We start from the raw sequence: 19,012 nt of genomic DNA, 5'->3' as shown, positions 1-19,012 counted from the left end.
AAAAAGAGCTAAAGTACTGAGTAGATATGTTTCCAGGTAAGATATACAAATGACCAATGTCTTGGTCCATTTTCTGTTTTTATAACTGAATGCTACATACAAGTAGTTTATATATATAAAAAAAGGTTTATTTAGCTACCTATTGTGGAGGTCCACATTTGAAGGGCCACATCTATCTAGTTAGGGCCATCTCATGGTGGGGACTCTGCAAAGTCCCAAGGCAGCACAAAGCATCACATGGCAAAACAGCCAGTGAGCTAACTCAAGTCTCGTCTCATAAAGCTGCTAAGGTAATCATGGGTGCACCATCTATATGACCTCATTTAATCCTAATTGCCTTCCACATACCATTAACTTATGACTTTGGTGGCTAAATTTAAAACACTGGAATTCTGAGAGATGCATCCAGACCACAGCAGCCCATAAGGACATGAACAGATACTCATCATCATTTGTCAACAAAAAAATTGCAGATGCAAACTACAGTGGATGCCTGTTCATAGCAGCTAGAATAGCTCTAATTTAAAAATGAAAAATAATAAGTGTTGGTGAAGATGTGGAGAAATGATTATCTATAACGTTGCTGGTTTTAAGTATAGTGGTGCAGCTGCTGTAGAAAACACTTTGGCAGTTCCTGAAAAGTTACACACAGATTTAGCATGTTACCAAGAAATTCCACTCCTATTATTGAAAACATGTATTTTATATCAACATATTTCATATATTTAATTATCTTACATACAATTATCATAACATATTTCATTTCATATGATGTTGAAATCATATCTACACCAAAACTTGTATGCAAATACTCATTGTAACATTGTTCATAATACCCCAAAAGTGGAAATATCCTTTAACTGCTGAATAAATAAATAAAATGTTGTGTACACATATAATGGAATATTATTCAGGAAGTAGAAAAACTGAAGTACTGATGACACAGTACAACACAGATGAAACTTGAAAATCTTATGTTCAGTTAAAGGATCAGATCCTAAAGAATTGTATGATTTCATTTATATATAATGTCTAAAGTAAGTGTTATGGTGTAAGTATGAGATGTCCCCCATAAGTTCATGTGGGAGACAGTGCAAGAAAGTGTGGAGGTAAAATTGTTGGGTTATGAGCACCTTAACCCAATCAGTGCATCCATCCATTGGTATGGATTAACTGGGCAGTAACTGTAGGCAGGTGGGTGGTGTCAGACGGAGGTGAGATATCTGGGGTGTGCCTTGGAGGTTGATGTTTTGTTCCTAGAGAGCACGGCTCTCTCTGCTTCCTGATTGCCATGTCCTGAGATGCTTCCCTACTCCATACCTTGCTGCCATGATGTTCTACCTCAACTTGGGCCCAGAGCAAAGGAGTTGACCATCTGTGGACTGACACCTCTGAAACAATGAGCACCAAATAAGCTTCCTCTCCTCGAAAATTGTTTCTGTCAAGTAGGTCACAGCTGACTAAAATAGTAAGCAAATTCTATTTATATGAATATTAGTGATTACCAGGAGATGGGGGAGGGGTTAACTAAGAGAGACCGATAACAATTATGGATTTCTTTTTGGGACATGAAAACTTTCCTGAATTAAATAATGGTGATGCTTGCATAACCAAGTGAATATAATACAGCATACAGAATCACACATAAAATATTAAAGTGATTAATCTTGTGTTATGTGAATTTTATCTCAATTTTAAGTGCAAAAATTAAAAATAAATAAATAGAAGAAAGGAAAATGCAAATTATAACAACAATGCAAACCAGTATACATCTTCCAGAATGGATAAGCAGAAGGACAATACAGATTTCTGGAAACTCCTATATCTGGTTGGAGAGTAAATCTGTTCAAATCCTAGAAAAATTCTTATTTTGAAAAATTCCAATATTGAATATATATCAGCATGGAGGTATTGGCATGAAGAGACGTCAAGCATATAATATGTGAATAAAAGCTGATTACTAAAGATACATGCAGTGCAGTATACCATTTATGAAAATTTCCGTATGATGAAAATACACCATCTACTATGTTTTTATGTACATATAAGTGTATCAATAACAAAAAATCATAAATTAAAAACTCTGTAATGTGGAATTTCTGAAAATGAAGAAAAGGAACGGTGTTGGCCCTCACCAACAAAGGAACTTTGTAAAAATTTGTGTAACTTTTTTTCCAAAATAAAGGAAGAAAGGAAATCTTCCTATTTTAATAAATCCATTTAATTGCATGGTGAAGCAGTGCTATTTTCCTTCCCACTTGAACAGAGTAATTTAAAATCAGAAGCAAAAGCACATGTTCACTGCTAATAAGCCTCCCCAGGCAAACTAAGGTCATGTCTTTCAATAACTTGAGCAACATCAGCTGATGAATAGAGCAGCTGTGGCCTATTCATGTGAGGGAAAGCGGCTGGCAGATGTGAGAAATTGGAAGAACTCTGAAAAACACCTACATGAGTTGAATGGACAAGATAATTCCTAAGCAAGAATTTGTAAATCAAGGTAGAGATAGCTGGAAAGTTGCCTCTTTGATTTTAGAAATGAAGGTCAATGTATTTGGAAAATAAGTCCATTTGTCAATCCCATAACTCTAAATCTATTTGTCAGAATAGAGCGTTTAATGAACAAGTTCTAAATTTACCAGTTTTTTGATCTGCATCTCCCTAACTGCTAAGGATATCAAACAATTTTTCATACTTTTTGCCTCTTGTATTTCTTCTTTTGAGAAATGTATATTCAGGTCTTTTGACCATTTATTGAATGGGTTATTATTATTTTTGGTGTAAAGATTTTTGAATTCTATATATTCTGGATATTAATCTCCCATTGGAAGAGTAGCTGGCAAAGATTTTCTCCCATTCTGTGGGCTCTCTCTTCACACTCTTAACTGCTTCCTTTGCTGCACAGAAGCTTTTTACTTTGATGCCATTCCATTTATTGATTCTTGATTTTATTTCTTGAGTTTTAGCAATCTTATTAAGAAAGTTGATGCCTATGCCAATATGTTGGAGTGTTTCTCTGTGTCTTATTCCAATTATTTCACTGTTTCTTATCTAATTCCTAGGTCTTTAATCTATCTTGAGTTGATTTTTGGATTGTCTTCAGTTCCATCCATTTATTGGCAAATGTCATAAAATCATTCTTCTTAGTTTGAAATCTGTCAAGTGACTGAGAAGCTCCATAGCTTTCCTGCCTTATTCCAGGCCTTCTCTGTCACTGTTTTAAGTTTTACAATGTGTGGTGTGGTCCTCTAGCCACTTAGCATTTTTAAGAGCTCTTCCCTCTGCTTGCTGTGTGATAATTTTGCTAAACTTGGTCTTTGCTTGATGTTACTCCTCATGCATCAATGCCTTAGTATAGCCTAGGAAATACTCAAAAAGGATTTGCTGAATAAATGAAAGACTGCATACATGACTGATTGAGTCATTTTAAAAGGATACTATGTACATAAAACTCCCTTGGTGATATCATCATTTGACTATGCAAATTTGAAGTTCCATAAAGTAGGTAATAATATAATTTGCTTTATTTTTAGCCATCCTTTCCTTCCAGAAATAAAACGGTCAATTTGTATCTACATGTTTTGGTTTGGAAATGTTTTCCAAAGGCCCATGTGTTGAATGCTTGCTCCTCTTTAAGAGGTGGGGCCTCCTATAAGGAAGTCAGGTCATTTGGGTGCCCTCAGAGGAAATATTGGGACCCTAGCCCCTTCTGACTCTTTCTTTGCTTACCAGCATCATGAGGTGAGTAGCATTGCTCCACCACATATTCCCTATCATGATGTTCTGCTTCATCCAAGGCCCAAAACCAATGGAACCAACCAACCACAGGCTGAAACTCTAGAACTGTGAGAGAAAATAAGGCTTTTCTTTTATTAAGTTGATTTTTTCAGGTATTTTGCCTCAGTGATGATCAAATACCTGTTATTTTCTTAATATATTTACTGTTTTGGCAGAGCTTTTTGTGATGAAGAATTTTGGATTGAAAAAGTTCACCTTTACACATCATGACTTGTATTTTCCTATAATTATCCTTCATGTTAGTATTCAGTTACATTCAATATTTGTATAATAGTTTAGATGTTCAGAACATGGAAAATAGGGCAATACTGAGCACTCGTGCCCAGTATATATTTGGCTGTCAGTGAATATTTGCAGAATTTTAAAACACAGAATTGTCTCCCATCCAAGTACTAACCAGGCCCGACCCTGCTTAGCTTCCGAGATCAGACGAGATCGGGGGCGTTCAGGGTGGTATGGCCGTAAAACTACAGACCAATATCTCTAATGAACCTAGATGCAAAAATCCTCAATAAAATTCTGGCGAATCGGATACAAAAACATATCAAAAAAATTGTACACCATGATCAAGTAGGATTCATCCCTGGGATGCAAGGCTGGTTCAATATACGGAAATCAATAAATGTTATTCACCACATCAATAGACTTAAAAATAAGAACCATATGATCATCTCGATAGATGTGGAAAAAGCATTCGACAAAGTACAACATCCCTTTATGTTCAAAACTCTAGAAAAACTAGGGATAACAGGAACATACCTCAATATTGTAAAAGCAATCTATGCTAAGCCTCAGGCTAGCATCATTCTGAATGGAGAAAAACTGAAGGCATTCCCTCTAAAATCTGGAACAAGACAGGGATGCCCTCTCTCTCCACTTCTCTTCAACATAGTTCTCGAAACACTGGCCAGAGCAATTAGACAGACAAAAGACATGAAAGGCATAAAAATAGGAAAAGAAGAACTTAAATTATCACTATTTGCAGATGATATGATTCTATACCTAGCAGACCCAAAAGGCTCTACAAAGAAACTATTAGAGCTAATAAATGAATTCAGCAAAGTGGCAGGATTTAAAATCAACACGCATAAATCAAAGGCATTCCTGTATATCAGCGACAAATCCTCTGAAATGGAAATGAGGACAACCACTCCATTCACAATATCTTCAAAAAAAATAAAATACTTGGGAATCAACCTAACAAAAGAGGTGAAAGACTTATACAATGAAAACTACAGAACCCTAAGGAGAGAAATAGAAGAAGATCTTAGAAGATGGAAAAATATACCCTGTTCATGGATAGGCAGAACTAACATCATCAAAATGGCGATATTACCAAAAGTTCTCTATAGGTTTAATGCAATGCCAATCAAAATCCCAACGGCATTTCTTGTAGAAATGGATAAAGCAATCATGAAATTCATATGGAAAAATAAAAGACCCAGAATAGCAAAAACAATGCTAAGCAAGAAGTGTGTATCAGGCGGTATAGTGATACCAGACTTCAAACTATACTACAGAGCAATAGTAACAAAAACAGCATGGTACTGGTACCAAAACAGGCGGGTGGACCAATGGTACAGAATAGAGGACACAGAAACCAATCCACAAAACTACAACTATCTTATATTTGATAAAGGGGCTAAAAGCATGCAATGGAGGAAGGATAGCATCTTCAACAAATGGTGCTGGGAAAACTGGAAATCCATATGCAACAAAATGAAACTGAATCCCTTTCTCTTGCCATGCACAAAAGTGAATTCAAAATGGATCAAGGAGCTTGATATCAAATCAGAGACGCGCCATCTGATAGAAGAAAAAGTTGGCTACGATCTACAGTCGGTGGGGTCGGGCTCCAAATTCCTCAATAGGACACCCATAGCACAAAAGTTAATAACTAGAATCAACAAATGGGACTTACTCAAACTAAAAAGTTTTTTCTCAGCAAAAGAAACAATAAGAGAGGTAAATAGGGAGCCTACATCCTGGGAACAAATCTTTACTCCTCACACTTCAGATAGAGCCCTAATATCCAGAGTATACAAAGAACTCAAAAAATTAGACAATAAGAGAACAAACAACCCAATCAACAAATGGACCAAGGACCTGAACAGACACTTCTCAGAGGAGGACATACAGTCAATCAACAAGTACATGAAAAAATGCTCACCATCTCTAGCTGTCAGAGAAATGCAAATCAAAACCACCCTAAGATACCATCTCACTCCAGTAAGATTGGCAGCCATTAGGAAGTCAAACAACAACAAGTGCTGGCGAGGATGTGGGGAAAAGGGTACACTTGTACATTGCTGGTGGGACTGCAGATGGGTGCAGCCAATTTGGAAAGCAGTATGGAGATTTCTTGGAAAGCTGGGAATGGAGCCACCATTTGACCCAGCTATTCCCCTTCTTGGTCTATTCCCTAAAGACCTAAAAAGAGCATGCTACAGGGACACTGCTACATGGATGTTCATAGCAGCACAGTTCACAATAGCAAGACTGTGTAACCAACCTAGATGCCCTTCAATGGATGAATGGATAAAAAAAAATGTGGCATTTATACACAATGGAGTATTACTCTGCATTAAAAAATGACAAAATCATAGAATTCACAGGGAAATGTACGGCATTAGAGCAGATTATGCTAAGTGAAGCTAGCCAGTCCCTAAAAAACAAATGCCAAATGTCTTCTTTGATATAAGGAAAGTAACTAAGAACAGAGTAGGGACGAAGAGCAGGAGAAGAAGATTAACATTTAACAGGGATGAGAGGTGGGAGGGAAAGGGAGAGAGAAGGGAAATTGCAGGGTAATGGAAGGAGACCCTCAGGGTTATACAGTGGAGGGGGTAGAGAGAGAGGAGGGGAGGGGAGGGGAGAGGTAGGGAAGGGGGAGGGTGGAGGATGGGAAAGGCAGCGGAGCACAACAGACACTAGTATGGCAATATGTAAATCAATGGATGTGTAACTGATGTGATTCTGCAATCTGTGTATGGGGTGAAGGTGGGAGTTCATAACCCACTTGAATCAAAGTGTGGAATATGATATGTCAAGAAATTTGTAATGTTTTGAACAACCCACAATAAAAAATTAAAAAAAAAAAAAACAGAATTGTGTGGATGGATTCTACCTTTGGCATTGTCCTTAAAAATAACTTCCCCAGTACATAATATTGAATGCTACTCTTACTGCCTTTATGGCATCTTTAATTCATCTATTAATATGCAATATATTCTGACATGTTATTTAAAATTGTGAATTGACCTTCCTAAAGTATTTTCTACAAATGAAAAATATTTATTGAAAAACAGAAATTTTTTTCAATTTCTTTGTGTGTGTGTGTGTGTGTGTGTGTGTGACAGAGAGGGGGGATCAAACCCAGGGCTTCATGCATGCTAGGCAAGTGCTTTACCACTGAGCTATATTCTCTGCCTGAGTTTTTCCCTGATTTATCCTGCATTTTTCATCATATAACTACGAGTGGCATCATTCTGGCACTTTATCATTACTTTAGTGTTAGTGTTTTTAAAAATATTTTTCTTCTGCTCTTTGGCATCCCTAATACACTGTTTTGAATACTATAGCTTTAGAATAAATACTGCTTGATATGACAAACTTAGCCTTGCTTTTCTCAAAACACTATTTATTATTTCACATAAATTCTAGAACTATTTTATGAAATTTAAACAAAATTATCATGAGATTTTCCTAGAAGCTGCATTAAATTTATAGTTTTATTTTTTTGGAGGGTGGGAGAATAGATCTATTTACTCCATTGAATACTTCTGTATAGGAGCATATTTCTCCAATGATACAAGGTTTTCCCTATGTAGTTCTATAATTTTAATGGCTTATTCCTGTAGGATTCACATAGTTCTTTTTATGTGTATCTCTAAATGTTTTCCTTATGCTATTTAACTGATATTATTGTTGTTGTATAAGAAAACTATTGTATTTTGTATAATCATTTTGCAACTGGTATACTTACCAAATTGCTACTATTTCTAAAACTTTTATTTTTTTATATGGGGGTAATCAGTAAATAATTATTATTTTTCCTACTTTTATCAATATTTTTACTGTTTGTTCCTGTATCAGATGATTGTTTTAGGTAGCATTCCTGGAATGATTATTCAAACTAGTAACAGAAGGAGGAAGTCTTGGCTGGATTTTCTCAAGGAAGAAACTTCTATGCATTTACCAGACCGCAGTTTTCTTCTCCTTCTTGGAATACAACTAGATGCTATTTTCCACCCTTCTTTGCTCAAAGGATTAGAAGGGATATAGTAAAAATGATATATATATATCATTTCAAAGCCTGTTCCTTAAAATCTTCCCAAGTGATCTCGCTTACTCTTTCTTTCTTCCTAACTGGGGCTTAAGACCAAATGTTCCAATTCCTCACTGGATTTCAGACCAAAAAACCAACTGTCTGACTGCTGACTCTGCACTTAGTGAAGAGCTGCTGACCCAAACTACCGGGATGAGAACTCTCATAGGGAAATGGTGTATGAACAAATTTTATTGGGTGAGTCACAAACTTGGAGGACTGCTTGTTATAGCAATCATCACATCCTGATTATCACACTTATTTTAGTGGCAATGACACTACGTCAAACCCTGTAAACATAAACTTAGCAGTTTGTTTGAAACAGGATGTTCTAAACCATCCTTTAATTCTTACTGAATTAGTAAATTTCTAAAATCAATCTGAAGATGTATTTAAAAGAGGATGTGGGGGAAAAGGCACACTCATACATTGCTGGTAGAACTGCAAATTGGTGAAGCCAATAAGGAAAGCAGTATGGAGAATCTTTGGAAAACTGGTTATGGAACCACCATTTGACCTAGCTATCCCACTTCTCAGTCTACACCCAAAGAACTTAAAAACAGCATATTACAGGGACACAGCCACATCAATGTTTAGAGCAGCACAATAGCTAAACTGTGGAACCAACCTAGATGTTCTTCAGTAGATGAATGGATAAAAAAAATGTGATATATATACACAATGGAATATTATTCAGCATTAAAAGAGAATAAAATCATGGTATTTGCAGGTAAATGAATGGAGTTGGAGAATATAATGCTAAGTGAAGTTAGTCAATCCTAAAAAATCAAATGCCAGATGTCTTCTCTGATTTAAGGATGCTGATTCATAATGTGGTGGGATGGGGCATGGAAGGATTAGATGAACTCCAAATGGGGAAAAGGGGAGGGAGGAGAATGGAGGGGGCATGGGGATAGGAAATACGGTGGAATGAGAAGGACATCATTACCCTAAGTATATGAATGAAGACATGAATGATGTGACTCTACTTTGTGTTCAACCAGAGATATAAAAAATTCTGCTCTCTATATATAATATGAATTAATGCATTCTGCTGTCATATATAACAAATTAAAATTTAAAAAATGAAAAAAATCAATATTACCATTTAATTTCTTTCAAGCATTTTATTTTATGATTAATTATATGCAAATATTGCCTAATGTTCAATCATTCTGGGATATTAGAATAAAAATTCCCTGACCATTCTGAACAATTATTTTAATGTATTGCTAAATTCAATTTGCCATATTTCATTTTGAAATTGAAGTCTCAAATTGTCATATACTTTGACCTATTGAGGATTTTTTTGCCAATTTTAAATAGTTTTATTTAAGACATTGCATTTTCCATTTGCAATACAGTGCTTATAAAGTACAATGTTATTTCCTTTACCTGTGTACCCATTCTATATGCAAGTATTGAGAATGCCCAGTAATTTGCTACAAATTTGGGCCCTTCCATATTTTACTGTGTAGAATAATGCAAAATCTGTACTTGGACTGACATTATCAACCTCTTCAATAGTGGGCCCAGAGGAAGTACCACCACCAGAGAGGTGACCCTCCAAGCTTTCCTCCTGGCATGCCTCCTGCACTCTGGAACAGCTTGGTGATGGTGGGGTTGCAGACCTTCTCCAGCTCTTTCTGCTGATGTTTAATTCTTCCTTCTCTGCAGTCTGATTCTTATACAGCCAGTCAATGATTTCATTACATTTGTTAAAATCTTGTATTTGTCTTCAACAGTTATCTTGCCTTGAAGTTTCTCATCTTCAACAGTCACTTCCATGTTGAATGCATAAGACTCCAGAGAATTCTTGGATGACATATTGTCCCTCTACTTTTTGTCTTCAGCTTTGTACTTTTAAGCTTCCTAAGCCAGGTTCTCAATGTCCTCCTTGCCTGAACAATCTCTGTCATTAGTGATGGTAATCTTGTTCTTTTTTCCTGTACTCTTATCTATGGCAGAGATATCGAGGATGCCATTGTCATCAGTATCAAAAGTGACTTGAATCTGAGGAACACCAAGGGGTGCAGGAGATGTGCCTGTGAGTTCAAACTTGCCAAGCAGGTTGTTATCCTTGGTTATGGCATGCTCACCTTTATATATCTGAATGAGCACACCAGGCTGGTTATCAGCGTAGTTGGTGAAGCTCTGTGCCTCCTCAGTAGGAATGGTGGTATTGCACTTAATAAGGACAATCACGACTCCACCAGAAGTTTCAATACCAAGGGAAAGAGGAGTGACATCCAAGAGCAGCAAATCTTGAACATTTTTAGGCTTATGTTCAGATAAAATGGCTGTCTGGACAGCTGCACCATAAGCGACAGCATCATCAGGGTTGATGCTCTTATTCTGTTCTTTTCCATTGACGTTCTACAAAAGCTTCTGAATCTGGGGGATATGAGTAGGACCACCCACCAGTACAATATCATGGATATGTAACTTGTCTAACTTGGCATTTCAAAGAGATTTTTCTACAGGATCAAGGGTGCCACGGAACAGGCTTCAACTCTTCAAATCAAGCACAGGTAATGGAGGTATAGAAGTTGATTCCTTCATAAAGAGAATCAATCTCAGTACTAGCCTGTTTGCTGGAAGAGTGGGTATGCTTAGCTCTTTCACATGCAGTATGGAGACGTTGGACAGCTCTTTTGTTTTCATGGATGGGATGTCCTTCTTATGCTTTTGCTTGAACTCAGAGATAAACATTGACCACACGGTTATCAAAATCTTCTCCACCTAAGTGGGTGTCTCCAGCTGTGGATTTGACCTCAATAGTGAAGATTGACACATCAAAAATGCCACCTCCTAAATAAAAATTAGCACATTTCTTTCAGCTCCAACCTTTTTGTCTAAATCATAAGCAATAACAATGGCAGTTGGCTAATTGTCCTAAATACATTGAGACCAGCAATCGTTCCAGCATCTTTGGTTGACTGATGCTGAGAGACACTGAAGTAAGCTGGCACTGTGACCACAGCAATGGTAACAGTAGGCCAGTGGTAAAGGTAGGCCTCTTCAATTTCCCTCATCTTTGTCCCAACCATAAAAGATACCTCCTTTAGATAGAAACTTTTTGTCTCACCCTTGTATTCTACTTGGACTTTGGGCCTGCCTGCATCATCCACTACCAGTGGACAACAGCATCATCAAATCTCTGTCTTATCAGACATTTGGCATCAAAAACTGTGTTGGTGGGGCACATTGCAACCTGATTCTTTGCAGCATCACTGATCAATCATTCTTTGTCAGTGAAGGTGACATAGCTTGGGATAGCTGGGTTCCCCGATTGTTGGTCATTATCTCCACTTTTCCATGCTGGAAGACACCCACGCAAACATAGGTGGTGCCAAGATCAATGCCGACTGCAGGTCCCTTAGACATGGTTCCATATCCATAGGCTAGACTATAATTTCAAAAAAAACACACAAATCTCAAAAGCTGCCCCCATACTCAATGATCTGACCTATTGTTTTTAAAATTTCACTTTTCCTTGGTGTTCTTCCTTTACTATATATTTAAAGGTATTTCTATAATATTTTCTTAGAGTTATATTTGCTTTGTATAATCCATTTTTTTCCCAAGGACACTTGATGATTTAAATATTCTACTTCTTTTGTCAGTTTGGGACATTCATGATTCCTCTGAAAACTATCTATTTTGTGATTAGTATATTTATTCATAAATTCTATTGCTTTCTTGCTTTCTCTTTAAATTCAGAATTTTTGACCAGAAATCAAAACCATTTCATTGCTGGTTCTTAGTGATATAAACAAAATTATTAAAAACAGAGACTTATTTTCCCCAAAGGAGATAATTATAAATCATATTTATTTGGACATTTTTCCTAACAATCTGACTTCTACTGTCTTTTTCTTGTTTCTCAATAATGAAAAGAACTTGAAAAATTTCCTAATGATTGTTTAAGCAGAAAACAACTAGATTACATGTCCCACAAATATTAGAGAATTGGTGTCAACATAGCAATAGCAAATCTTAAAGCCCAGTGCTTGTCAGCTGAGGAGATGCTCAATTTTTTTTGAAGAAACCAATGAATGGGGGACAAAATTATTATTGCTTATACTCTCTTCAATGTGTTTCCATTGGCTGTTTGAAAATTGAAGAAGAAAGTTGTTCCAGTTTGATAAATTTTAAATTATATTAAAAAATAACCAAACATGGTTCTTTGTAGAATATATAGATTCTATGATAGTTCAGCTGAGCTCTTTAATTCTGTACCAAACCTAGGATTTGCTAAGCAATCTATTTTCTTAAAAATATTTCCAATTATTAAACATTGTCTATGGATGTTCATTTATAATATAATATTAAGTATAGCTTTTTAATATCTTCATCCTAATAAAATATATGTTAGTATAAAAAGTTGGAAATACTCAAATGGCCTAAGGTGGAAAAAACCCCTAAATCTTGAAGCTAGTTATCCCTTTATATAGTTTGGAAAAACAAAACCTTATTTAAACATAGCTTGGAAAATCAAATGATTAGAAATACCAATGTGAAGAATGAAGCATAAGTCTTCAAAGCTTTTAGTAATACAAGCTTTTCATTCACAATACTTCATCATTTAGCACCTGGGTGGTAAGCAGATGGTAACAATTTTATGTAAGAAAGTGTAATATTTGTAGCACAAAGAAACTTGTTGTCTCAAATTTTCTTGGCAAAGGCATACCTTTGCAATACATCAAAAGTATTTAATGATTCTGATTAGAATCCCGGTGGTGAAAAGATAGTATTTGACTTACCATATGGCTCTGTTCCAATTGTTCTCATTATTATCCCTCAGCCTAGAAGTGGCAAGGTGTGCTTTTTATTGACAGAAGAGAGTGAACCAATACTGATTTTTCTTCCATAAGTTGAAGCAAAGGCCAGACAGGCTCCCTCGCTGTCATTAAGGACGTGAAACTATTCTCCAATAGGACAAGATCAAAGTTTTCTTGATCCCTTTTTCTTGAGAGAGAGAGAGAGAGACTATGTCACACATATATGCAAGCTAATGTCCAATTTTAGTAGCAAGATAGCACTTGTGTCCCTATCTTTCTGAAAAAAGTAAAATAGAATAAAATAAAAATTCAACACATTTTTTATTTACAATCAATTTCCTACATTCTCTGTCAAAAATGAAAAGCATTACTTCAGTGGCCACATGCAAGTTCTTGAATCTAATTCTGTTTTTCAAAAACAGCATCTTCTGTTTTCTCTAAGTGTTCCTGTCACATGACAAATCTTCTAGACGTGGTGAATAATTTAGGAAAGGACAACAAATAGGCTTTGGAAATATTGTGCTTTGAAAAGCAATTATGAGACAACTCTTGAACGCTTGGGTGTTTATGGGGCGGCCAAAAGATACTGCAAATTGTATTTATACTAATCATGAGTAAAAAGGAAATTGTCTTGATTCTTTGACAGTATTTATTGATTGATAAGTGCCTCTACAAAGCAGGATTCATTGATTCAATTGAATGTTAAAATAACATTTATGTGACAGTTTTCTTGAGGTTAAAGATATATAGAACATTCTAAAAATCATCTGTACTTCAAAAAAATTTTTCTTTCATTTCTCCCCTTCTAAAGAATCAGAATAAATCCTGCAAAGCTTCTGTTCAGATGAAGTTACATTTGACAACTGTCTCCTCAGAGTTAACTGGCTAAAATAATCTAGGATCTATACCAACAGCTAAAAATTTATCTTGTTCTATGAAAACTTTTTAACACTTAATTCCACACAGTAGTAACAAAACTGTACGTGTTTGGACAATCATAATTTTAATATCTACCTCCTTTTCAAAGATTTTGATGATACCTCAAGAGCAGTTCTCATTGAGGGCATTTTCTTTTCTGTCAATAGATAGCTTTGAGACTCAAAACGAGCCATGGCTCCTCTCTTTTTGTTGTTTTCCTCATGTTTCAATTCAAAAATATAAATAGTCCCACGAATTTTCATTATTATAGTAAATAAACAATTATGAAATCGTTTTAGATTTCCAGAAAAACTGCAGAAATAGTACAGAATTCTCACACATCCTGCACTCAGTGTCCCCTAATATTGTCACCCTACTTAACCACAATATACTCATCAAAATTAAGAAATTATCATTGTCACATATTATTTTTTATTGGTTGTTCAAAACATTACAAAGCTCTTGACATATCATATTTCATACATTAGATTCAAGTGGGTTATGAACTCCCATTTTTACCCCAAAAACAGATTGCAGAATCACATCGGTTACACATACACATTTTACATAATGCCCTATTAGTAACTGTTGTATTCTGCTGCCTTTCCTATCTTCTACTATCCCCCCTCCCCTCCCCTCCCATGTTCTCTCTCTATCCCATCTACTGTAATTCATTTCTCTCCTTGTTTTTTTTCCTATTCCCCTCACAGCTTCTTATATGTAATTTTGTATAACAATGAGGGTCTCCTTCCATTTCCATGCAATTTCCCTTTTCTCTCCATTTCCCTCCCACCTCATGTCTCTGTTAAATGTTAATCTTTTCCTCCTGCTCTTCCTCCCTGCTCTGTTCTTAGTTGCTCTCATTATATCAAAGAAGACATTTGGCATTTGTTTTTAGGGACTGGCTAGCTTCACTTAGCATAATCTGCTCTAGTGCCATCCATTTCCCTGCAAATTCCATGATTTTATCATTTTTTAGTGCTGCGTAATACTCCATGGTGTATAAATGCCACATTTTTTATGCATTCATCTATTGAAGGGCATCTGGGTTGTTTCCACAGTCTAGCTATTGTGAATTGTGCTGCTATGAACATCGATGTGGCAGTATCCCTGTAGTACTCTCTTTTAATGTCTTCAGGGAATAGTCCGAGAAGGGCAATAGCTGGGTCAAATGGTGGTTCCATTCCCAGCTTTCCCAGGAATCTCCATACTGCTTTCCAAATTAGCCACACCAATTTGCAGTCCCACCAGCAATGTACAAGAGTACCCTTTTCCCCACATCCTCACCAGCACTTGTTGTTGTTTTACTTCAGAATGGCTGCCAATCTTACTGGAGTGAGATGGTATCTTAGGGTGGTTTTGATTTGCATTTCTCTGATTGCTAGAGATGGTGAGCATTTTTTCATGTACTTGTTGATTGATTGTATGTCCTCCTCTGAGAAGTGTCTGTTCAGGTCCTTGGCCCATTTGTTGATTGGGTTGTTTGTTATCTTATTGTCTAATTTTTGGAGTTCTTTGTATACTCTGGATATTAGGGCTCTATCTGAAGTGTGAGGAGTAAAGATTTGTTCCCAGGATGTAGGCTCTCTATTTACCTCTCTTATTGTTTCTTTTGCTGAGAAAAAACTTTTTAGTTTGAGTAAGTCCCATTTGTTGATTCTAGTTATTAACTTTTGTGCTATGGGTGTCCTATTGAGGAATTTGGAGCCCGACCCCACAGTATGTAGATCGTAGCCAACTTTTTCTTCTATCAGACGGCATGTCTCTGATTTGATATCAAGCTCCTTGATCCATTTTGAATTCACTTTTGTGCATGGCGAGAGAAAGGGATTCAGTTTCATTTTGTTGCATATGGATTTCCAGTTTTCCCAGCACCATTTGTTGAAGATGCTATCCTTCCTCCATTGCATGCTTTTAGCCCCTTTATCAAATATAAGATAGTTGTAACTTTGTGGATTAGTCTCTGTGTCCTCTATTCTGTACCATTGGTCCACCCACCTGTTTTGGTACCAGTACCATGTTGTTTTTGTTACTAATGCTCTGTAGTATAGTTTGAAGTCTGGTGTCACTATACTGCCTGTTTCACTCTTCCTGCTTAGAATTGCTTTTGCTATTCTGGGTCTTTTATTTTTCCAAATGAATTCCATGATTGCTTTATCTATTTCTACAAGAAATGCCTTTGGGATTTTGATTGGCATTGCATTAAACCTATAGAGAACTTTTGGTAATATTGCCATTTTGATGATGTTAGTTCTGCCTATCAATGAACAGGGTATATTTTTCCATCTTCTAAGATCTTCTTCTATTTCTCTCTTTAGGGTTCTGTAGTTTTCATTGTATAAATCTTTCACCTCTTTTGTTAGGTTGATTCCCAAGTATTTTATTTTTTTGAGGATATTGTGAATGGAGTGTTTTTCCTCATTTCCGTTTCAGAAGTTTTGTCACTGATATACAGAAATGCCTTTGATTTATGCGTGTTGATTTTATATCCTGCCACTTTGCTGAATTCATTTATTAGTTCTAGTAGTTTTTTTGTAGACCTTTTTGGGTCTTCTAGGTATAGAATCATGTCTTCCGCAAATAGTGATAATTTAAGTTCTTCTTTTCCTATTTTGATGCCTTTAATTTCTTTCATCTGTCTAATTGCTCTGGCCAGTGTTTCAAGAACTATATTGAATAGAAGTGGTGAGAGAGGGCATCCCTGTCTTGTTCCAGATTTTAGAGGGAATGTCTTCAATTTTTCTCCATTCAGCATGATGCTAGCCTGAGGCTTAGCATAGATAGCTTTTACAATGTTGAGGTAAGTTCCTGTTATTCCTAGTTTTTCTAATGTTTTGAACATAAAGGGATGCTGTACTTTGTCGAATGCTTTTTCTGCGTCTATCGAGATGATCATATGGTTCTTATCTTTAAGTCTATTGATGTGTCACATACTATTAAACTACACACTTTATTTGGATTTCACCAATTTTTCTCTAATGTCATTTCTCAAATCTTGCCCAGAATGTCTCATTGCATTTATTCACCAAATCTTCTGTGTCGCTCTAATCTGTGATGGTCTTTTCTTGTTTTTATGATTCTAAGAAGTTTGAAGAGTACTTGTTAGTCATTTTGTAGAATGTCTCCATATTTGTCTTTGTTTGATACTTTGTCATGATGAATTGGTATTATGAGTTTGGGGGAAAATGCCCAGAAGTGAAGAGTCCCTGTGATCACATCATATCAATGAATAGGTGTGCACGTGGTCACTACATGGCTTGTCCTTGGTGATATTAATCTGGATCACAAGTTAACATGATGTTTGCCAGGTTTCAGGGCTGTTAACTTGGCGTACTCTAATTTTTTTGGAAGTAAATTGCTAATTCCAGCTCACACTTAAACAGAGGAGAGTTAAGTTCCTCTGCCTGGAATTGGGAATTATCTAAAGGTATCATTTGAATTTTTTTGGAACCTCCCTTCTCATATCATTTGTTTATTTTTTCAATAATGTGTTTATAATCTTGTGGAATTGTGGGCATTTATTTTATTCTTGAGGTCCAATTCTTAGTTCTAATGACATGATTATCTATTTTGCTGCTCATATTATCCTAGTTTTGGCTACTGAGAGCTCTTTCAGTTGGGCTCCTGTGTTCTTCTATCTCTATTTTGTGTTGTTTGGGTTGTTTCGGAGGTTCCTCCCTCCCTCCCTCCCTTCCTTCCTTCCTTCCTTCCTCCCTCCCTCCCTCCCTCCCTCCCTCCCTCCCTTCCTTCCTTCCTTCCTTCCTACCTTCCTTCCTCCCTTCCTTCCTTCCTTTTTTCTTTTTAAGGCATTCTTACTTTCTGGCAAAACAAGTGCTCCAATATCATCTTACATTCATCCTACTCAATCTTTGATATGTCATTTCCCCCAAGAAGCCCTGGTTATGTTATTTTAAAATGTATGTGATTTAAGACTTTTTAAAGTAATTATTTTATTTCAAGCAATTTTAGAGTTACAAAAAATTATGAAGATATACATGACAGTAGAGTATATTTTGACATATTATATATACATGGAGTGTAACTTATTCTTATTAGGACCGAACATCTTATATCATTATGGTGCTTTGCTACAATTAATAACAAATAACAGAGTTGGGTGCAGTGGTGCACGCCTGTAATCCCAGCAGCTCTCGAGGCTGAGCCAGGAGGATGGTGAGTTCAAAGCCAACCTCAGCAAAAGCAAGGCAGTAAGCAACTCAGCGATACCCTGTCTCTAAATAAAATACAAAATAGGGCTAGGGGTGTGGCTCAGTGGTCAAGTGCCCCTGAGTTCAATCCCTGGTACTCTCAACAACAACAACAATAACAAAATAAATGCTAATACATTATTACTAACAAATATGTGTCCTGAATTTAGATTCCCTGAGTTTTTACCTAATTTCTTTTTCTGTTTCAGGACCCATCTGGGATACTGTTACATTTAAACTCAGTCTTCCTAGATTCCAGACTATGTAGGCTGTGACAGTTTCTCAGACTTTAGTTTTGATGACTCTGTCATATTTGAAGAATAATGGTCCAATATTTGGTAGAGTGTTCTTATTTAATATTTGTCACAGTATTATTTACCCTCAACATGATATATTATCATTGGTATTGACTTTTATCATCTGGTTGAGGCAGGATTTATCAGGTTTCTATACTGTAAAATTATTCTTTTATATTTTTATACTATACTCTATGGAAGGCAGTCAGTATATACAAGTCACAGCTGAGGAATGGAGAGTCATGTGCCACTCCTTGAAGACAAAGTATCTACATAAATTATTTGGAATTCCTCTGTCTGTGAGATTAGTCTGCTATCTACCACTTATTAATTTATTCAGGCACATATATCTGAATGGACTAGGGTATATTTATTTTATTCCTATGAGTTAAATATAGATCTACTTTATTTATTTTCTTGATCAAATGATTCTAGCTTTAGACAAGAAAAAAAAAAGCACCATGATCTCTCCAGCGAATAATTGCATATTCATTCAATGTATAAAAATAAGTATCCCGAAAGACTATCCTCAGTAATGATTAAAGGCTATTGATTTATCTTTCTATAATTTAGGCCCTGTAGCAAATACTTATACCATGTTTTTGAACCTAAAACCTTACAAAAACATATTAAAAGATGTATAAATAGAGGCCAAATTTACCCATCTCTAGTACTTTATAT

At 36.0% G+C, this 19,012-nt stretch overlaps 1 pseudogene; it reads right to left on the bottom strand.

Annotated features, from left to right (window-relative positions):
- Positions 1 to 9,533: 9,533 nt before the first annotated feature.
- Positions 9,534 to 11,512, bottom strand: LOC124103869 (heat shock cognate 71 kDa protein-like; annotated as a pseudogene).
- Between the last annotated feature and the right edge of the window lie 7,500 nt (positions 11,513 to 19,012).

This window comes from Marmota monax, unplaced genomic scaffold (assembly GCF_021218885.2).
Source record: "Marmota monax isolate L192 unplaced genomic scaffold, Marmota_monax_Labrador192_F-V1.1 WCK01_AAM20220418_F8-fsc00063, whole genome shotgun sequence".
In the NCBI taxonomy this organism is placed as follows: Eukaryota; Metazoa; Chordata; class Mammalia; order Rodentia; family Sciuridae; genus Marmota; species Marmota monax.
Note: the sequence above shows the minus strand (reverse complement) of the source record. Positions and strands in the feature narration are given on the sequence as shown.